This window comes from Fukomys damarensis, unplaced genomic scaffold (genome assembly GCF_012274545.1).
Source record: "Fukomys damarensis isolate Sample0158 unplaced genomic scaffold, DMR_v1.0_HiC HiC_scaffold_32, whole genome shotgun sequence".
NCBI classification, from domain to species: Eukaryota; Metazoa; Chordata; class Mammalia; order Rodentia; family Bathyergidae; genus Fukomys; species Fukomys damarensis.
Genome location: NW_022900944.1, coordinates 15,643,046 through 15,652,842, shown reverse-complemented (window position 1 = coordinate 15,652,842; position 9,797 = coordinate 15,643,046). Strand labels below are relative to the sequence as shown.

Below are 9,797 nucleotides of genomic sequence, written 5' to 3'. Positions count from 1 at the left end.
AGACCGCCTCAAGTGGACCCGGATCCCCAGCCTGCTGCTTAGCCTCAGACTGCGTGTTCTCCACCACAGGCCTTGAGCAGAGGCAGCCCCCTGCCTGCCAGGCACTTCTTTTCCTCCTGTAGCTCACTTATCACTCATCTGTCCTCCCCCTGGAACAAGCTACGTAGGGACCCCTCACTTGCTGTGGCCTCAGCACTGTATCCTGTGCCGGTGTGGGGCAGAGGCCTGGGGCACTGGGCTCTTTCCGTGGGCGATGCTTCTGTGAAGGGTCTACAGCCAGGAGGCAAGTTCCCTGCTAGCGTAGGCCACAGAGGGAGTGAGGGGTTTCAGTGAGAAACTGAGTCCTTAGAGGCAGGCGATGTACCCAGCTCGGGCGGATGGCACTGGGGTCATCCCTGACTGCTGGTTGGGTGCTGGTGTATCCCACGGGTGTCTCTGCTCGGGGCAGCCCAGGGTCCAGGAAGCAGGACAGTGTGTGGCCAGAGAGCTCAGCCTTCGGCGGGCACCCTGAAGCCGTGCAGGGACAGGGAAGACTGGGAAAGGTCCCAGGAAGCCTAGGTGGGCCCGTGAGGCCAGACCCGTGAGGAGCCTCCCTGGAAGAGGCAGTATCTGAGGATGTGCTGATGGGCAAGCTGGAGTTGCCAGGCCGAGGAGCGGGAGGAGTAGCGAGTTGTTAGGCCGCCCTCAGCCTGGAGATGAAAGGGTGGGGCTTATTTGGGGAAGCAAAGGCAGTCAAGTCACACAACCACCAGGAAGGCCTCAGGAGGACTTTTCATCCAGGGTGCGCGCAGGGACTAGGCTTGCTGTTCTTGCTGTTTTGAACAGGTGCGGGGAGCCCTGCGGGATGATACCAAGGGGAGGCCGAGGTGCAGGGACCTGGGGCGGCTGGGGATGAAGGCACCACCACGGGTCCTCCCGTGCCTGGCCTAGAGCCTGGCTCGGGGAAGAAGGATTATGTGATCCTGAGGGGACTCGGCTCAGGGGTCAGCTGTGTGCCACGTGAGCCTCTGCGGGTGCCGTTCCGGAAGCCAGGGCTGTGGCTGGTGGGGGTGGTGGGGTGGGGCTGCTTCCCCTGCAGAAGGCTCTTCCGGGCCTCAGCCCGGCTCCACGAGGCCACACCCCTCTGCCCCTCACGTGCCCCCTTGGCCTTTATGGGGTCCTCAGGAAGCCTCTGGGGATGGGGGTCTCTATTCCTGGACTTTAGGGTGGGCACTCGGGCAGACAGTGCTATGGGGGCCAAATTGGGACCTTCAGGCTGGCCGTGAGGATGGGAAGGGGCAGGCAAGGCGAAGGTGTCGCTGGGCTCCCTGTGTGGCCCCTGCCCTGCCCCCCCCACCCCCGGTAGCTGCCTTCTCCACTGGGCCCAGGGAAGGGATCTCAGGAGCCCTGAAGGGATCGGGCCTGAACAGGGTGAAGAGTTGCCCTAGTCACAGCCAGTGGGAGCTAGAGATGTGTCTTAAGTCTCCTGGCATTCAGCCCAGAGCTCTAATACTTGTGACAGGTGGGGAAACTGGGGCAGTTTCTCTGCATTGCTATGAGAGAGGCAGGAAATGCCATGGCACTGGCAATTTTCAGATGGCTCCCACCCCTGAAAACTGTGGGGTGAGAGAAGGCAGCAGAGCCCAGTCTGTTCCCCCTCCTCTCCACCCTGGGGCCTCATCAGGGCTGGGCTCCCCACCCCGTGTGCCCTTCTAGCCCAACCTGGGGTCAGATAGAGGTGGGGAGTAGGGCCCCGGCCCAAGTGGGCTCCCCAGGCTGTTAGAAAAGGGTGGAGATACAGGGCAGGAGTGCGGCTCAGTGGGCTCTCCGTGGGCCTTAGCTGTCAGGGAGGCTTCTTGGGGGAGACACACTGAGGCAGAGCCAGCATCTTCTGGAGGAAGCTCATCAGATATTTAGTGCAAAAGGTCCTGTGAGCCAGAAAGATGGGGCATGTTTAACTGTCATTCCACGGGTTTCTCTCCTACAGGGCGTGTCAGAGGCTTTGATTTGCTGAAGTGTATAGGGGATCTTTAAAGGGGGAAGAGGAGCATTGGAGCCCAGCACCAACTGTGGCCAGGGTGTGTGTGGGGGGCAGGCCAGGGTTCAAATCCCAGCCCAACTGCTTCCCAGCCAGTGAGCTTTGGACAAGTCCATTAGGCCCCCAGAAAGAGTCCCCTTGCCAGGGTGCCAGGGCCAGGGCCTTCATACTTTGGCGCGTTTGAGGATGCGAGCCCGGGTGGTCTTCTGCCCAATGTGTCTTCCTGCTGGCTGTGGGGGGCAGGGGTAGAGCACATCTTGAGGGTCAGGGCGGGCTTTCTGTCCTGCTGGTGAGTGTGGAAGGCTCTACACCCTGCCTGCGTGACCCCACAGAGTCCCCTCAGATCCCCGTGTGCTCAGCCTGTCATTCTCCTTTGTACAAAAGAGGAGACTGAGGCATAGGGAAAGTCATGCAACTTAGATGAGCAACATTTCCTTAGATGAGGAATCATTTTTTTCTATTAAGAATTTTTTAAATTGCACAAGCCACATGAGATTAGAAATAGGAAATAGAGACTGAAAATGAGAAGAGAGATTTAGTCACTCTGTCAAATCAGGTTATGGTTTCTCTGGGTCCTTAAATTCTTATCTGTGTCAGGCATTACTGTGGCTGTGTAGATTTTCCATAAGATGCCCTGTGAAAACCATCAGTTTCAGGATGTTGCACACACTTTTGACAGCTGCATAGTATTCCACTGTGAGGATGCATTGTTTAGTAATTTATTTCTCAAGCTCCTGACTGGTAGATTCATTGTTTTCAATCATTTTCTATTATGAGTAATAATGCCATGAATTGTGTTGTTATGTCTCACTGCACACACTGAGAGTGCTTTAGGATAAGTTAAAGTATATCTGTAAAGTCAAAAACAAGGTGTACATTAGTGAATTTGTCAGATATTACTAACCTGCCTTTCCCAGGAGTTGTACCAACTCATATTTCTGTCTGTTGGAGTGCCTGTTTCCAACAAAGATTTAGGAAATGCATTGATCGTTGCCAAGAGGGTAACATTTTTTTTTCATGGCAGTTTTAATTTGCTGTCTCATTATGGGGAAAAACCATCCTCTTTCCAACACTGAAAAAACATTTGAATTGCCTCTTCTGTGAACTTTCTGCCCACCGCTTCTCCCGTCTTCCTACTGGGTCAGGGTCCTTTTCGTTGTTTGCCAATGTGGGAAATCAGTAGCCCCTTATGATATGGGCCACGCGTGTGTTTCCCTTCTCTGCCATTTGTCTTTTGATTATGCTTTTGTTAGTTGGTTTTATTTTTTCCCCCCGTAGTAAGTTTTGTTTCTTTACATAATTAAGTTTATTAGTCTTTCTTCTTCCCAGCTTTGGGTTTTGTGTTGGGTTAGAGGGGCCTTGCCCACCGCAGTGTGCCGTGGGTGTCCTCATGTGGCGTGGTCGCTGGTGGGCTTGGGAGTCCACCCTGCCCGGGTATGGCTCCGGCTGACTCTCTGTCTTCCGGACGGTGCCTGCCTTTTCACTGGGCAGCTCCCAGGCCAGCAGTTAGGGCTCATTGCCTGCCCTTTCTGGCCTCCCGGTCCCTGGGGAAATGGGTCTGTGCTGTCATCCTTGGCCCACCATCTGGGTGGGGCCCCGGGGAAAGTGTGAAGTCAGCAGCCGTCTCGGGAGGCCACGTGAGGCTGGCACACTTCCCTTTCCTGTGCTTCCTTATCAAGGGAAAGGGACCAGAAATGTGTTCGGCGTGGGTGTGAAAGTGTTTCCGTCCTGAAGGGGGAGCCTGCTGAGGGTGGCCTGTGCATCACGAATGGTGGACTGGGGGAGGAGGAGGGGAGTGTGGGTGTTCTTTCCAGCAGCAGAGCCTGGGTGATGGCTCAGTCAGTCTACAAGCACTGTTGCTTGGACACTTTCTGTATGCAGAGTCCTAGCAACAACAGCCAGCGAGGGGAAGGCACTGAGGTCTCTGCCTGGTCTGGAGCCTGGCGCCCAGGAGGTGTCCGTGTGCCCCTTCTAAAGGGACAGGGACAGGTGCCTCAGGGAATGACCAACTCCTGCTGGCCTGCCACACCAGCCTCGTGATCCCTGATAGGAGATGGCCGGGCCGGCTTTGTCTCCTGTGCCTTCAAAGGACGGACTGACTGGGTCATACTTCCCTCAGGGAGGAAGTGGACAGGAGGATTCAGGTGTAAGGACCAACCCCATCCACTTCGAGGATTGGCCTTGCCTCCTCAGCTTGTCCTAAGTCCCTCATCCTCCTCAAATGACAGCCTCTACCCCCAGCCCAGTCCTGAGCTGGGACTTAGAGGGTGCAAGAGGGGAAACTGAGGCCCAGATCGGGCCAGGGGCTTGCTCGGTCTCACAGCGGGTGGATGACAGATGTGCAGGTCTCTGGGCGGGGACTGCGGTTCCCAAGGTGGAGTCAGCCTGGGGGATCATCAGAGGTGGTGAGGCACACACACCATCGCGGGTTGTCGGCTTTGCCCTGCCTTCTGGCTGTGCAGGATGGAGATGACCCGGTGCGGAGGCCCTCACCCACACTCTTCCTCCCAACTTGGGCCCTGCCCAGTCCTGGGTCCTGAGCCTTCCTTCCGGGCTCACTTGCTGCTTTGTCACCACAGTGTGGCCTGTTTGCCATCATGGCTTTGGCAACCATGTGGTCATCAGTGCCCGAATGGACCTGTGAGGAAATAGGGCCAGGCTGGTGGCACAGAGCCAGGGAGGGACACGCCTTCTCCCAGAGCACCCTCCTCCCCCTTCTCACTCATCCTCTGCCCTTAAGACCACCCTCCCTGCACGCTGGCTGCTCTCCGATTGGCCTGGCTTGCTTTCCTGCCCTCCTGCTCAGTAATTGTCCCAAGCGTCTGCCAGGACCAGCACTGTGGCAGTTTCAGGCAGGGAAGCCTTGGAGCAGGGATGTGCCTGGGAGGGACGGTGTGAGGAATGAGGTCCAGCACCAAGTGCCAGGCACGCAGAGGCCTGAGGCCCACAGGGCTCTCGGGACAGCAGGTGAAAGGGCAGAGGCCAGCAGGACTGGGACCCTTGGTCTCTGAGGTTTCCAGTGCCTACTTGGGTTAGGCTTGGACTGGGCAGAGAGGCTGCTGGCTGGACCTGCGCAGAGCTCAGGATGTCCTGGGGAATGATGCTGGCGTGAGTCTCTCTCAGCGAAGCGAGGGGGAAGCTGCCTGTGGCCCCTTCCCTCCCTGTCCCAGGAGCCCAGGAGCCCAGGACCCAAATAGCTGAGCAGGCCAGAGAGGTGAGCGGGCTTGTGCTTTTAGTTGCCACAGGGTGATTGCCTGGATGACCAGGGGCCTGATGGGGCCTCTCCTCTCCATAGGCCTGCCTGCTCCTGACACCCCAGGGCCCCCACTTGCCTTTTCTGAGGCTACCAGGGCCCAGGCCTGGGTCCCTCCAGGTCCTACTGAGTTCAACCGGAGTAAGCCAGGCTGGGGTTCCTGCCAGAACAGTTAGGCTGAGGAAGTGGGCGCTGTCTGTGCCTGTGAAGGCAGGGGTGTCTAATGCTGCTGCCCTATGAACTCAGTGGGCCGGGGTTGGGGGGGTACCATGTGTCAGTTCCACAAAGGAGGGGTCTTTCCTGCACCCCAGTCCCAATCCCATAGGGGCCCAGCCTCCTGCCTCCAGAGGTTCCTCAGCTGGGACCCCTGCTTCAGCCAGTGCATGTGTGGCAGGGAGAACACAGTCCTGCCTGGAAGGTGGGACGGGGAGAGGGGTGCAGGTGGCTCACAGGGCTTCCTGAGCAGGCCTCTTGCATCCTGCTGCCTGACTTGCTCCTGTGGGGCAGAGCAGGGCAGCAGCCCCATCCTCTGATGAGGTCTACTCAGCCTCCACTCGCTGTCCTGGGCCTTGTGGAGAGCGGACAGGAAGAGCTGGCCTTTTGAGCTGTGATGGGTTTTCTGGGTGTTGGCACCATGAGGTGACAGGCGGGAAGAGGGCTGGACCCTGGATATCTGTGTTTAGCTCTCACCTTTCCTAGCTGTGTTGCCATGAGCAATCCCTGGACCTCTCTGTGCCTCCATCGGTGAAATGGGATCAGCAGCTGTGGACTCAGAGAGGTGCACACACTCGAAGGAAGCACAATGCCAGGCGCATGACAGGAGCCCAGAGCCCCCGAGGTTGCCCGGTGATGTTCCTTTACACCCACGCAGGCCTCTGGGTTCCCCCATCCTCCTCCAGACACAAGTCTCTGGAGGCCACTGCAGCCCGACACATGCAGCCCTGGTTCCATCTTCCCCGCTTCCCAGGTCTTCCACAGTCTGACTGGGCCTGGGATGTGGGGAGAGCGTGAATCAGGTGGGAGGACAGTGTCCCCTTCGGAGAAGCTGTAAACTAGGATGGGCTGTGTCCTCAGGGCCGCTCTCACTCTGGGCCAAGTGGGACCCTCCCTTGACTCTGGATCCAGGAGGGGTGGGACATAGGACTGCTTCCTAGACATAACAAACTGGCCTGCAAGCCCAACGTGGACTAGAGTCTTCATTGCAAGTGACAAACACTCAAGCTGGGTTGAATTGAAAGGGGCATTCATTGTCCCTTAGCTGAGTTGTGTTGGCCCATGTCTGTAATCCCAGCCCTCTGGGAGGCTGAGGCAGGAGGATCGCAAGTTCTAGACCAGCCTGGCTAACTTAATGACTTAGTGTCTCAAAAAATAAAAGATTGGGGATATAGCTCAGTGATAGAGTACCTGGATTCAATCCTCAGTACTATATTAAAAAAGAAAGGAAAAAAAAAGATGGCTGGAAACTGGGGAGATAGCTCAGTGCAAAGGCCTTGGCTTTAGTCCCCAGTGCTGCATCCCATGCCCTATGATGCTGTTTACCTGTCTTTCTCTGCTTCTCCGCACTGGCTTCCCTTTCAGGTGGGGTCTATCCTTAGGGAGGCTGTGGGTCTGCCCGCCGCTCCTTCCCTGGGTGGCAAGTGTCCAAAGGATTTTCACTGGTGTGACTGTGGGACTGGAGCTTGGGAGGGCCTGTGGGAAGCAGCCACGGGAAGCAGTGACCGTGAACCAGGGGCCAAGAGATGCCGGTGGAAGTGGGGAACAGCCTCCCCCACCTGGACCATGGTGGGGTCCTCTCTATAAAATGGGGCTGCTGCCCTGCTCTGCTGACAGGGTGGTCAAGAAGGTGTGAATGACAGTGAAGCCCTTGCGGGACCTCAGTTCCCCCAGGTCAAGGGGCCCTGATTGTGGCTTTGGAGTTCAGACAGAGCCATTGCGGGGGCACAGGGAGGCAAGGCTTGTCTGGACCAAAGGGAGGACTTCTAGCCAGAGGAGGTGCCCAGGGAAGGAGGAGCCTGCCCGGAGAGATGAACTCCCCGCCGCTGAGGTGCGCCAGGCCGGGCTCAGGTCATGTGTAGAGGTTGCTACAGGGGTTCCTGCGTCTGGGGCCTCGGGGTCCCCTCTCAGTTGCCAGCTGCCTCAGAGACTGGCAGAGGAGCAGGTGACTGGACAGAGGGGCCTGATGCCTTCCTGGCGGCGGCTGCCTCTAGGTCTGCTTCGGGTGGCTTGTGAGAGGACCCGGGCTGTGGCTGTGCTGCGGCTGGCTCCTGAGTCTTCTCCCAGCCCCAGCCCTGCCTGGCTCATCCAGGACCTGGACGTGGTCCCTGGAACGCTGGATCCTTGTGCCAGGGCCACCGTTGTCCCCTTGCCTTCCTGCCCGTTGCCCGGGAAGTGGCCTAATTAGATCCTGAGAGCAGTGCTGACCAGGCCTGGGTTCCCACGGCCTGGGTGTCGGCAGCCTCACTCTGTGCCTGCAGGACAGGCTGGCGTTCTGGGTGTGAGGTGGCGTGGGGTGAGCGTGTGGTGGGCGTGTGGGGCTGGTGTGTGCCTACGCACTCGCGCACTTGACTGCAGCCTAGGCCTGAGGCTGCCTTCTGAGGTTTGGCCTGGAGGGCGGAGCAGCTGTGCAGATCTGTCCCTCTGGGCTTTGGGTTCCCAGCCTGGCTGTCCCTTGCACTGGTATTTGGCCCCAGGCCAGAGGGACTGGCGGTGTTGCTGTTTGTGCACTCGAAGCATCTGGCCGGCTCCCCTGGGATGTCTGTGGGGAAGCCTGGCAAGGAGCTGTGGTTTGGGAGCAGGCAGACCTGGATTCAAATCTCAGCCCTTCTACAAACTGCTCTGGCTGTGTGACCTTGGGCAAGGCACTCTGACTCTCTGTGCTCACTTGAGTTGGCTTCTGCAGGTTATGAAGTTGAGTGTGAATGTGCGACGGGAGCTGCTGCTCTCAGTCCTGCAGACAGCTATTGTAAGGGCTCCCTGGCTTGGGTGCACTTAGGGCAGGGCTGCGCATACACGGCAGTGGGCACTCAGCTGATATCCCTGTGAAATATCTACTCATTTAGGGCTAGCGGCCACAGACTAGTGGGCTGTATCGCTTAGAAATCTTAAATCAGCTGCCAACTTTTAAGAATTGTTACTTCACGTAGGTATCAGATTTGTAGCTTGTCTGAACTGGGCACTTTGGCAGCCCTGGGCCTGTTCCTAAAGGATTGCGCTGGTTAAATGGGTGCCAAAACTGTGGACTTCTGCCCAGGTATAGAAGGAGCCTAAGACCTGGCAAACAACCTCTCTCTCCACCCCAGAAGATGGGCTGGGCCTGTTAGTTCCTTGGTGTAGGGTAAGGGCAGGGGAGAGGGGGGACACGAGACGGCATCTATGTCCACTGCAGCCCCAGGGACCTCAGAAGCCACCGATGGGGCTCTAGACATCCTGCTCCCCGCTTTGGGAGCTTCAGGCTCACCTGGCACCGTCCCTCCTCTGCACCAGTCTTCCTTTGAAGCTTCTGCAGGCGGCTGCCTGTTTGCACCTTTGGCCTGTCCCTAGCCCCGCCAGCCCTCTGCTGCCTGCGCTGTCCTGGTTCCAGCCCCAGCCGGGCCTGAGGCCCTGAGGGGGTTGTTCCCTTAACATGAAGCTCCTGCTGGAGGCCGGGCAGCTTCCCCTGGCCCTGTCGCTGAGCCTAGAGACTGCGTAACTTTCTCCTTCTGGGGACTGGGGACCCAGCAAGAAAGCGAGCCTGGTGACACACAGGTAGTTGGGCTGGCAGGCCTTAGGTACAGTTTCAATGAATTGTTGACTGTGCTAATGAAGGGAAGGTGTGGGCCAAGAGGGATACCACCTGGCGGGGCACTGAAGCCCGGAGTGTGCTCTCGACATTATCACAAAAGGTCCACTGTGTCCCCTCTCGAGACTCTGCTTCCTTTCCTGTGTGTGGTGTTTGCAAACTCCTTCAATTTGTGTCAAGAGCCCTTTTAAGAAAAGGCAGTCTCATGAGGAAGCTGCACATAACAGAGGCCAGGGATGCCCTGGTTGCAGTGGGCATGGGGCCTGTGCCCCTCTGCCACTCTGTCTAGCCTGGCCCCTGGGGCAGTTCCCAAGTCCCAGAGCTCCCAGGATTGCAGTTTGGAATCCTCTGGACGGAAAGCGCAGGCTCACTAGAAAGCCCCAGGAATTGGGGAGTGTAGTATTTGCACAGGGACCACGGAAACAGAGCAGGGCCTGGAAGTAGGCCCCACCCACTATCGTCATCTGATATACAGCCAAGGCGGCTCTGCTGAAATTCTGTGGGCAGAGGATGGTTGGTTCATTAAAAGCTGCTGGGATAATGAGATGACCACTTGGGAAAACAGGGAATCTGGAGTCCTGCCTCACATCAGTGACTTTGACTTCCAGAGCGGTACTGTGTCGCCTGGGTTTCTGCAGTGATAGAAGTGCCGCCCGCAACAGTAGTTACCAGGAGCTTGTAGTCCAGGAGCCCTTGAATGTAGTATGTGACTGAGAGATTGGATTTTCGGTTTTACTTTTATTTTATTT

At 57.5% G+C, this 9,797-nt stretch overlaps 1 protein-coding gene across 8 annotated transcripts in view; it reads left to right on the top strand.

Annotated features, from left to right (window-relative positions):
* Positions 1-9,797, top strand: part of Adcy7 (adenylate cyclase 7) — a 37,776-nt gene that overhangs the window by 4,797 nt on the left and 23,182 nt on the right. For 4 of the 8 annotated variants that reach the window (XM_019208290.2, XM_019208288.2, XM_019208289.2 and 1 more), the window contains exon 1: positions 730-825. The exons of the other annotated variants lie outside the window; for them this stretch is intronic. The gene's annotated coding sequence lies outside the window, so the exon portion shown is untranslated. Of the gene's footprint in view, positions 1-729; positions 826-9,797 lie in introns of those variants that run through there. 8 annotated transcript variants of the gene reach the window in all.